This window comes from Hevea brasiliensis, chromosome 8 (genome assembly GCF_030052815.1).
Source record: "Hevea brasiliensis isolate MT/VB/25A 57/8 chromosome 8, ASM3005281v1, whole genome shotgun sequence".
In the NCBI taxonomy this organism is placed as follows: domain Eukaryota; kingdom Viridiplantae; phylum Streptophyta; class Magnoliopsida; order Malpighiales; family Euphorbiaceae; genus Hevea; species Hevea brasiliensis.
In genome coordinates this window covers 22474004-22486624 of record NC_079500.1, presented here as the reverse complement: position 1 = coordinate 22486624, position 12621 = coordinate 22474004, and the positions used below count along the sequence as shown (strand labels likewise).

General features: G+C 34.4%; 1 pseudogene; it reads right to left on the bottom strand.

Annotated features, from left to right (window-relative positions):
- Positions 1-446: 446 nt before the first annotated feature.
- Positions 447-558, bottom strand: LOC131182610 (U6 spliceosomal RNA; annotated as a pseudogene).
- Positions 559-12621: the final 12063 nt, after the last annotated feature.

The window sequence follows — 12621 nt, the reverse complement described above, 5'->3', positions numbered from 1 at the left end:
CAGTGCCAGATCTAGAGGGGTTTTAATGCTTCAACACAGCATCAACCTCTATAACACCCTAGGCAAATCCTACATCTGCAAAACACGGGAGAGATACTGGGTTTATAAGTTGGTGGTTCGTAACCCCTAGTGACACTTTTTAAAATCGTGAGGGCTTCGGCTCAGAGCGGACAATATCACTAGTGGGTCGGGCCGTTACATTTGTGGTATCAGAGCCGCTCCGCGTGCAACCTTGAACAATGGTGGGGCAAACCTTAGCGAGGACGCTGAGTCCGATAAGGGGGGTGGATTGTAACACCCTAGGCAAATCCCACATCGGCAAAACACGGGAGAGATGCTGGGTTTATAAGTTGGTGGTTCGTAATCCCTAGTGACGCGTTTTAAAACCGTGAGGGCTTCGGCTCAGAGCGGACAATATCACTAGTGGGCCGGGCCATTACATTTGAAAAAATTTGGGCCATTTCTCGATTTGTGCGTGTCATCCTTGCGCAGGGGCCATGCTAATCTTCTCTGTATCGTTCATATTCTCTTTTATCATATCATTCACAACTATTTATGAGATTTCAAAAGGAAGTGTCATCTATTGCATTCATATGGAAATATGTGAGATGACTATGAATATGTTAACAGGTGATAGTGAAACCTGCCAGATGCTAATAAAACAGAGGAGGATCTGTCCGGGTCTCCACAGAAATAAGATATAAAAAAAAAAAAATTCTACACATAAATTACCTTATTTAAATGACATTAAATTTACAATAAACATGACAAGACAAGATAGGGTGCTCCGGCACCGAATGTGGCACTTCTTGCTTGGCTATATAATAGACGGGTAAGGGGCGTCACAACCTCCACCTCTACCTCCACCTCCACTGCCTGCTACCCCATCTACTGAGCCTGCAGTTGGATCAACCTCTGATCATGGAGGTCAATTAGTTAGGGTAATACCAATATCATCGATGGATGCCCTATCACTTACTACCTCTAGAAGGATGAAACGAATAAAGATTGCTAATGGCATATATGTATTAAATATTAATTAGCTTTGTTTATGATTGTTATTACTTGGCATTTACAATTTAAGTACTAAAGGATACATTTGCATAAAACCAATATGTTTGTTATCTACTTGTGTATAGGTTACATCCATCTGAGTAATGTGCCAAGAAGATGAAGAATATCTTTATGGAGAGGATGGACCAGGAGGGGCACTGTTGGAAGATTATCATGCCTGAGACAAAGGAGTTTTACTGAGATGAATTTCAGGTAATAAAATAAATATTTAAAAATAATTACTTATCTGATAATTGATTTGCATAGGTTATGAAACCTCAAAAAAGAATGTTGCGAACAAATAATGTTGAAGTTGTGAGAATTTGCGATTAATGTAAAAGAATGCAATTAAAGTATATTAATGCTTAAAAGTTATATGTACAGCTTGTGTGTTGAGAATGTTGAAAATATATATATTATTTTGAGCTGATGTAGTTGGGGTGGATGTTGTTTATATTGAGAATATATGAAGTATTTTTAACAGGTGTAATTAATGCCTAATAAATATGCTGAATTGTCTAAAATTAAGGGGAAATGTTGTCCTATTTTTTGTTCAAAAAAGATATTAACATAATAATGCAATTGTATTATTTTTATTTGTTTTACTACAAAAATACTTCGATTGGCAAGAGGTGACTGCATTTGTAAAGGAAGCTTGGAGGCATAAGGCTGTAGAGCACTATAAGGCACTAATGTGTAATGTCAGGAAAGGAAAAGCCAAAGTTGTCGTGCCTGATAGTACAAGGCAAAAATGGAATGAGGCATGGAGTAGCCTAGAGTTCACAGCCAAGAGCCATTAGTTTACTGCTGACCACCTCAGTGAGATAGGAGGAGCTAGGGCAGGCATTTCTCAAAATACTAGGGGCTCAATTTCACATGCTATTCACGCTGATAGAATGGTAATAATTTCACGTTTAATAGTTTTGTTAGTGTCTGTTTGCATATTAGTAGCATTTAATCGAACATTATTTTAAACATCACTAAAATCAATTTATCTTTTCAGGAAGCCTAGCTTGGACAAAGACCTCTTCCCTATGAGCTTTTCCATAAGACCTGCACTAGAAAGGGCACTTCTGACATGGTTGATGCATGAGCACAATCAATTAAGATACGGGAACAAGTATAAATATTTGTCTTTCAATTGTAGAAAAAAGTAAATAATTGAATTTATTTATTCAATCGTCATGACAAATGTATTTAAAACATGTGCATTGACTTTATGCAGGATGCATTTTTAGCACTTAAGGAGCTCTTGTCTCAACCACAAGAGGGTTGCAGCGACCCTCCTACAGTGGATGAAGTGACATTATATTATCAAGTTGTTTGGGTTTTTTTTTTTTTTTTTTTTGGGGGGGGGGTGTGGGAAGAAGTAGCATTGGATCCCAAGCATCAATTTTCTACCCTGACTCATCGCATGGATCATCTTCTACTACATTCCATCGCGCTCAATCGAAGGCAATGGAGGAAGAGATTCGATAATTGCATCAGACTATTGCGACTCTAAAGGAGAGTCTTGCTACAGTGGAAGAGAGAAACCGACAACGTGAGCAGATGCTGGAGGACTGCATGCAACAAATGATGTAGAACATAATGGTACAAATGATGCATGGTACACAATCTACAGCCTAAGCTCCGAATGCTACTCATCAAGATGATACTAGAGATACCGATGGTGGTGATGATGTTGTTGAGGATGATTAGTTTGTTGTTTTGTTCTTATGATATTATATTGTTCCATAGAATACATTATTGTCCTAACCCTTTACTGTGATATGTATATATAATATTGATTGATATTTGATAGCCTGATATCATAAATGTTATGATATATATTGAACACTTAAAATTAAAAATATATTATATGCTTTAGGAAATAATGTATTAAATTAATAAAAAATAAAAATTATTACAATAATTTGAAATGGATTAGAAATAGAAATTCCATTTCAAAATAGAAAGGAATGATGTTTAGAAATGGATTTAAAATGGAAATTCTGTTTCTATTTAGAAACTAAATTTTTATCTTATTTATTTTGTCAAGTTGGAAATCGATTAGAAACCGAAATCGGTTTCAGGTTAGTAAAAACCGAAAAGTATTGATTTCTAATTTGAAACTGATTTAAAAACCGAATTTGTTTAGATTCAAATATTGAAACCAAAGTTTTCATTTCAAAACAGTTGCAAAATCTGAAATGAATGTCATGTTCCGTTTTTAATTGAATTGGAATGCATGAATTATAAATCGAATATTTTGATTTCAAATCAGTTCTAATTATAATTAGAAACTGATTTTTAATGATTTGAAACTGAATTTTCAATTTCAATATATATATATATATATATATATATATATATATATATATATATATATCAAGTCTTAAAAATAAATTCATGAGGATACGCCACCTAACTGTTGTGCACTGTGAAAGCGTTTAAACTGCAAAGAAATAAAGTAAATATACAAAACACCAATATTTACATGGTTCACCCTCTCAATATAGGGTTACATCCACGGGCATGCCATCTTCCACTATCAATAGTAATAAATCATCATTACAAGCTCAAAGCTACACTACCCATCAAACCAATTACACCCAAGAGAACTCATACAATATTAAACTGCTCATAGTAAATATATTAGTTAGTCTCTCTTAGTCTCCTCTAGACATAACCCAATATATTTACTATTACAACACTACACTCCAAAAGGGTGCCTTTAACTATATGGGCAAGAGCCCTCTCACCAATAGACAAGAATCCTTCCTCTTGAGTTCTATGTCCTTACTCCACCTTAGGCCGAAACTTCTCTCCACTACAATGGGCAAATGCCTCTTATCAATGGGTAGAGCCAAATCCTCAGCAATTGGCAAAACCCCTCTCTACAATGGGTGATAGCTTCACTTCATAGGCTGAAAGCCACTCTCTTCAATAGGTAAAAGCCAAATAACATTTTCTATCATTCTCCTATTTATAGTGTTAATTCCCCCAATCCTTATCTAATTAGGAGTCCTACTCAATTTAGGAATAACACTAAAACAAGAATTCTACTCATTATAAGAAATATTCCTCCATCCTATTGAAAAATATTTCTCCCACTCAAATTAGAAAAAGATCTCTCTCCAAATCCCATTAGGATTTTGAGTCATAATTCTAACACTAACTTAATGAAAGTGTTTAAAAGTTATTATGTGGCATACCCTATTTTTTTATCTTTATTTTTATATTTAATAATATAAAAAATTAATTATTATATTAAATATAAACTCTTTATATAAATATTTTCAAGTTTCGACTAACAAAATCTTATTTCATGCAAAAAAAAATTGTTATTATTATTATTATTTAAAACTCTTTTTATTATTTCTTTTAAGAATTTTAAAATTCCTAAATTTATAATTTTCATCATTATAAAATTTTGTTCATTGTATTATATATATATATATATATATATATATATATATATATATATATATATATATATATATATATATATATATTTAACAAAGATAATCAAATTCATTGAAAGCCCAAGAAGGCAAAAGGGACATTACAAATTGAGATTGCAGGATATGGTTATAAAGAAAAGATTTGTCTAAAAGAGCTTTTCTAGCTACAACATGAGCCACCCCATTGCAAATTCTATGAATAAAATTAAAATTAACTTCCTCCAAAGTGGATTTAATGCTCAATATGTTCTTAATAATACCTAGAATTTCCCAAGGACAAGTAGTCTGAAGACAGCTGTTGATGACGATTTAAGAATCCCCTTCAATGATTATTTTTCTGAAATTATATGAAGCTGCCAACTGAATTGCATTCCTGCAAGTAAGACTTTCCTCCACCAGAGGGTTGGAGATTCTCGGAAATGATGTGTTGTGCCATCCCCTTAAATTCCTTAAGTGGTCTCTAGCAATCACACTGGTTTGTACATGTTTTACTTTGATTCTAAACCACTGCATCAAAGTTAAGCTTGATCATACCTATAGGAGGAAGAGACCAATGTTGCTATTGCAATCTCATATTGTGGATTAGGGGTCTTTCTTCTTGGGCTGACAAAAAGTCTTCTTGATAATAGGCTGCAACTGCTAACACTTGTTGAAAAGATAAACTTTAATTTTGAAAGGAGACTAAATTTCGGTTCTTCCATATCTGCCATAGAATGAACACAACTAATGGCAACATTTGAGTCCCTTCTTCACTTTGATTCACCCCTCTTTTAATTTCCTCTCAGCAATCTAAAAATGAAGTGCCTTGTAGGATTGATGATTTGAGTTTGAATGGAGAATGTATCCATACTTGTATAGCCTTTGGGCATTTAAAGAACAGATGATTAATTTTTTTCCACTTCTCCATAAAAGGAATAGTTATCTGGAAAGTGAGGGATATGCTTCTGGATTTTTTATTTGGTGGGTAGACATTCTTTGAATGGTTTCCATAAGAAAATTCGAAGCTTCAGAGGGATTAGTAACTTGCAAGGATCATTCCATATGGCCTAGATATTTCTTTGGGATGTCGGGCTTGGACCTGCTAAAGTTTTAATACTAGTTATAGCTTTCAGGAGGTAGGTGATATGATATCCAGATTTTACCTTATAGCTGCCACTTCTGGTGTAATGCCAATTTCGATGATCTTCTCTATCTTCCCAAGAAATTAGAATGGTTAAAATGTTTTCAACATCAGAATCTTCAGAGATGGAGTGTAGTCTCTGGATATTCCATCATTTAAGATCTTTATCCATCAGCTATGCCACCTAATGAATGTTCTAATCAGCATTTTTTTGATAAACGGTTTGCAAGGGAAGGAATTGGGGATCCAGGCATCTTCTTTACATAAAATCGACTCCCCATTGTTGACTTGCCATTTAGTTCCATGCTTAAGAATTTCTTTGACCCACATTAAGCTTTGCTACCCCTATGAAGGAGTCGAACCTGTTTTTGCTTTGAGAAAAAAAGAATGAGGAAAATACTTCCCTTTAACGATTCTAGCAAATGAGGATCTTAGGTTAGACAGGATTCTCCATCCTTGCTTAGCTAGAGCTCTGTTAAAAGATGCTCTGTAACATCCTCACTTTACGTAGTCTGTATGTCCCACTGTTCTGATGACTAATGTCTGTCCCGAAAAGTCGAAATGTCTGGAACTAAACTTTATTAATAGTAAGGAGGCATAAAATAATGAAATATGTGATGAGAAAAATTAAGAAAAAGTAAAAGAGATAAAATGTGACTAAATTAAATGAGCCAAACCCGTAGCGATGGGTGACCGCACCGGGAAGTTACGGCGATAACCATTGACTAGCCCTGGACTGAGGGGAACCCGTGAAAAATATTTTCGGAACATAATTAAAGGTCTACTGAGGTGTAATTGGCATTGGAAATGTCAAAGAAAAATTAGTAAGTCAATATAAACGGAAAACGAAAATTAAAGAAATCGGCAGTACAAGGAGTAAATCTGTAATACCGAAAAATTCGAAATACAACCCAAAGAGGGGCATTTTGGTCATTTGACACCTATAATTGACTTTTGACCTAAATGTCCTTTAAAAATAAATAGTATTAAATTTTGAAAATGCCATGAAAAATGAAATTTCATGTGTAGTATAATTAAAAAAATAAAGGGATATAATATGGGATAATTAAAAGTTTAATAATAATAATAATATTTAAACCTAAGTTAGTGGAGCACTATGGAGGAGTATGTAAACTCGTTAAGTGGATAAGTGTATGTCCATTACATCTTCTTCTTCCTTAATCTTCTTCTTGGCCGAATGAAACCACCTCCCAAATTCCACCATTGATGTCCCATGTTCAAGCTCCACCCATCCACTTTCAAGCCATATTTCTTCAAACTCCCTTCATGAAAAATGATCCTTGCACCATGGGCAACATATAGCCAGCCAAAAGGAGAGGAAATTCCAAGGATTTTTCAAGCTCAAGTTGAGGTTAGTGCTAGTTTTTCATTCCTTGCTTCATTAAAGTTTGTATTAAGGTGGAGATGAGTTGAATGGTGAAGAAATTTGAAGGTTTTGATGAGTTATTGATGTGTATAATTTTTGGTAGCCATGGGAGCTCATGTTCTTTGAATTTTTCTTACATTAAATTGATGGGAATTAGTGTTGATGGAGTTAAATTGAAGTGCTAGCCAATTAATTCCCATGTATGTGTATGTTAGTGCTTGAATTAAAGGTTTGAAATGGGACCTTGATGTTTTGGCAAACTACCATATTTGGCAGCCCATAATATCATGAATTTGTGTGTGTTAATATAAAGTTTATTAATGAAATATGATAGTGTTAAATTGTGGGCAGCATGTGTAGTTGATATTGAGGTATGAGTATATGGAAGTGTATGTGTAATATTGATATTGAGGTATGTTGAATTTTGGTGGAAGTGAATGTTGAACTTGAATAGTGTATTGTATGCATTGAGCACTTGAGTGTTATGCTCAAAATGCTTGCTAGAATTGTGTACAATATATATAGAAGTGCCATGATTAAATGTTGAAGTATTGGGAGGAGGAGGATTGTCAAAATTGGAAGTGTGATGTTCAAATGCAGGTTGTGTATGTTGGTAGCACCTAAATTAGGTCATAAGTGCAAAACTGTGAACCCAATTGGTATGAGGCCAATGGAGGGTGAAACTAGACACCAAATAGGCCAACTTTCATGGAGAAATATTGTCAAAATTCTGCCTAGAAACTGATCTTAAAAATGACTAAATCCGAAATGGCAACCTTGCAACCCAGATTTTTGACCATATGAACAGTAGTCATTAGGATGACCATAACTCACTCAAAACAGGTCCAATTGACCTGAAATTTTGCCCAGAGTGCAATAAGACATAGAGCTACAATTCTTATGAAGACACCAAATCCCAGAAATGACCAGAACCAAGTCAAATAGCTTGCACAAGTTTGGGTACCAAAACTGCCAGAACTAAAAGTGACCTAAAATTGATCAAATTTTGCACTAAATGTGCAATCTGTCCAGCTTTAGTAAATTAACCATATCTTAGTCTATACAACTCAGAATGACCTGAAATTTTACCCAGAGTGCAATAAGACATAGAGCTACAATTCTTATGAAGACACCAAAGCCCATAAATGACCAGAAACAAGTCAAATAACTTGCATAAATTCGGGTACCAAAACTGCTAGAACTAAAAGTGACCTAAAATTGATTAAATTTTGCACTAAAGGTGCAATCTATCCAGTTTTAGTAAATTGACCATATCTTGGTTTATACAACTCAGAATGACCTGAAATTTTTCCCAGAGTGCAATAAGACATAGAGCTACAATTTTTCTTCTTTGACCAGAAGCTAAAAACTAAGAGAAATAGGACTTTAAGCTAAACAAATCTAGCACACTAAAATTGAGAATTTGACATTTACATACAATGATGCTTGAAGTAATTTGGAAATGAATGCCAACTTGTAAAAATGGTAAATTACACTATACTGACAACATATTGAAATATAAATTATGACATGTTGATACTAGAATCAACTCATGCATGATGTATGAAAAGGTCAATATTTTCATTGACCAGTGAATTGTATAATGACCAGTAAACCCTAAAAATAAATATTTAATCTTGTAATATACCCTAGTTTGCCTAGTTGACTAGTTTGGATAGGTTGGCATGCCAATAGGATTCTGATAGCTGTTCTGTAAATGATTTTACGTCATATTGTATTTTATGGCTTATTATGCTATACTATGATTTTAATGGCCTATGGCTATACAGATTGTGTTATTATACTCGGCTTAATGCCTGATTGATTATATGGCTTTTTAGCCACACTGTTTGCACACCGGGAGATACTTTGTGACTGATGGTGTGACGGCCAGAGGTACTAGGTACCCAGTGCTAGTATATCCGTTAATCCAGTCCAGTCAGTGTATAGGCTATATGGGCAGTCAATTAAAACATTATTCAATTCAGGTAATTAAGTTAAGTTAAGTGCAATGAAATTTCAGTACAATTAAATTAAGTATTGAATGAATGAGTAAAAGAGATTAGCAAAAGAAACATAACAAAAATATAAATTGCAGAACCGTAGAGACTTGAAATACAATATAGTTACAATAATTTGTATACTGGGTAGTATTACTAAAAAGTTATAAACTAAGCACTTCCAAAGAGGAACAAACTAGTATATAAGATCGTTAATACTAGAAATACCATACCAAATCAAATTGACTTATGAGTATCCGAATTATGATTTATTTCTTTCTTTATTTGTATATATTATTTCTTGTTATACTATTGCACCACTAAGCAGAAATGCTTAGTGTGATGGAATTATTTTCCTCGCGCAGGTACTTTGACTTGATTTTGGAGTCCAGATCTGCAGAAGTGTCAAAAGAGTACAAGGTTGTCACCTCCTCAGCAATGCATGTAGATAGGGCTCATTTTAAACATGTTTTCTAATCTATACATTATAATTATTGCTTATATTATAATGTGAATTAGTAACTGTAATTTCATTTGTATATCCTGTACTTGACAAATTTATGTACTTAATTGGCAAATTATATACGTTAATGAAATATAAAAATTCTGATATCTGAGTTGATTATGTAATCATAATGATTCTGAATGAGATTGAGTTTGAGAAATTTTGAGACTGAATCTGAGTTTGAAAAACTGTTGAGAATTCTTTGAGACAATCTAAGTTATGAATTTGAGTATATATTGAAATTATTTTTGACAAGTTCAAAAGAACTATTAGTCCAAATTACTGCTGGCACTCTGCTAGATAGTTATTAAAATTTTTGAATTTTCCAAATTAGTCAGATTTTGATAAACAGTAAAAATAGCCTAAACCTCAGATAAAGTTTTTGAATAAGAAAATCTAGAACTATAATGAAATCAGATAAGATCAAGTGCTCCGGCACTCCGTGTGACACGCCTTGCTCGGCTACACTGTAGACGGGTGAGGGGTGTTACATGCTCGTTCTTTGAATCGAAGCCCACCAAAAGAATTGTTTAGACACATATCACTTCAAGAGACCCAGTGAATTTTCTTTTCCTCTTGCCTTTTTCCCCACCAGAAATTAGCTATTAGGGAATTAATACTCTTACAAAGAGTGTCAGACAGTCTGAAGTAGGCCATAGCATAAACTGGGATGGATGTTGCCATTACTTTAATGAGTGTTTCCTCATCCCCTTGTGATAACAAGTGTTCTTTCCAACCTGCCAGCTTATTTCTAATTTTCTCCTTGATTGCTCCAAAAGCTTGGGCTTTGGAATTGGAAATCATGGAATGAAGTCCTAGAAATTTGTCTTGCCCTTAAGTGTTTCGAACTTGGAGAATTCTGGAGATTTCTACTTTGGTACTTTCTGACGTGTTTTTACTGAAGAAGAGAGAAGATTTAGCAAAATTAATGGTTTAACCACTAGCTATCGCATACTCCTCAAGAATACTTTGAATGATCTTAGCATCATCAGTTGTTGCCTTGGAAAAAATGATCATCTGCAAAGAGCAAATATGTAACTTGAGGTGCTCTTTTAGCAATTTTAATGCCATGGTGGTGCTTGTTGGATATCTTATGGGAAAGAGCTTCTGCACATGGTAGAAAAAGACCTTTAGAGGGTTGGATGAAGCCTACCCTATTCCCATTCAATTTTAAGGAGTAAGTCACTATAGAAATACATGCCATGATCCAGCCAATCCATTTATTGTTAAAGCCCAGTTGCTCCTTCATATGCTGCAGATAACACCACTCAACACATTCATAAGCCTTGCTTATATCAAGCTTTAATACAAAACCTACATGTTTGCCTGTTTTTCAGAGTTTCAAAATGTGCATCAATTCATGCCCTATGAGGATGTTATTACTAATGAGCCTACCTTTAGTAAAAGCATGTTGCTCTAGGCTGATAATTTTAGACATAAAAAGACTGCAGGTGATTTATCAGTATCTTGGCAATGATTTTTCTAAAACACAATGCAAAGGCCAATGGGTTTAAAGTCTTTCATGGATTGCACCTGATTCACTTTTTGAATAAGTGTAAGGATTGTGTGGTTGAAATTTCGAAGCATGCGCCCTTCATTAAAGAAATTCTGAACTGCTAAGCTAACTTGATCACCAATGATGGTCCAATAATTTTGATAGAAAAGAGTTGTTAGTCCATCATCTACTGGCGCCTTCGTTGGATGCATTGAGAATACAGCTTTCTAATTTCCTCATTAGTGATGGGGCCTGTTAGGTATTCATTCATATGAGTTGTGATCTTCTTTGGAATACCATCCGTGAAGGATGTTATTTCTCTTGGATTTGTAGTCTGGTAGATGTCTTGAAAATAGTCTATGGTAATTTGTTTAATGTCTTCCAAAGAATGTTTCCAAGCACCTATGGCATTTTGAAGACTTGAAATATGATTCCTTCTTCGTCGTTGCATTACTTTGACATGAAAAAATTGAGTATTTTGATCTCCTTCGCGCAACCAAGCTTGATGGGCCTTTTTGGGCCAGAATTTTTCTTCCTTCTACAGTTCAGATGAAAGAGATTTTTCAATATTTTTGATTCTGTCTCCATCCCAAGGTTCCTGACTATTTTGGGTAGCTTCTAATTATTCTTCCAGGTTTTAGATATTGATATTGGAATTGAGTTGGTTTTGCCGGTTCTAATTAACTAGAGCATGCATGCAAAGTTTCAGTTTAAAGTATAGAGAGAATAAGTTGGCACCTACCTGATCTTATTGCCATGTAAAAGAAATAATATTTTTAACTTTTGGATTTTTGCTCCATCTCATATCAAAATGAAAGCATCTCTTTGGAAGCAACATTTAATGGTTTAGGGACAATAGTAAAGGCTGGTAATCTAAACCTTTCTCTTGGAGATGATGCACAGAAGCATGCTGATATAAGGATAACCAATTTGTACTTGCAAGGATGCGGTCAATTCTCTCCCTGATGTTAACTAGTCCATTGCGCTTATTATTCCATGTTGTTTTTGGACCTAAGAAACCTAAGTCAATGACAGCCATTTTACGAATGAAATCCTGGAATGGTTGAATTTTTTACCAAGTTGGAGATTTTCATTTAATTTTTTCCAATGGTGATAATAAAGAGTTGAAGTCCCCTATAAAACAAAAATTGTGCCAAGCTACTGTTTGTAATGGAGAATTTGATTGAATTGAAATTGTTTAGTAACATCATCATAACTCAAGTACAAAAAGAGGGCTTCCCATTCCATTTGATTACTACTATCAAAAATGCGTACATGGATGAAAAAACATTCTAAATGAATGACAGTCACATTACAAAAGTCCTTCCCTACAAAATGTAGGCCCTCTACTACACCAACTAGTTCAACCAAGATCATATTGAAGAAACCACATCAATTAACTTTCTTCCTAACCATTCTTGCTTTATTCTTTGTTTCCATGAGGAAAACCAACTTTCGAGGAATGGGACTTAGAAATCCCTTTTAAATGGTGGATTGTCAGGGGTTCCCCACACCTTGATAATTTCAACTTAGAATCCTCATTCATCTAGGTGGGGCCATTTGCGGTTGGCTGCCTCCACTGCTATAAAATTGGAATCCTTATTGCACATTTTCT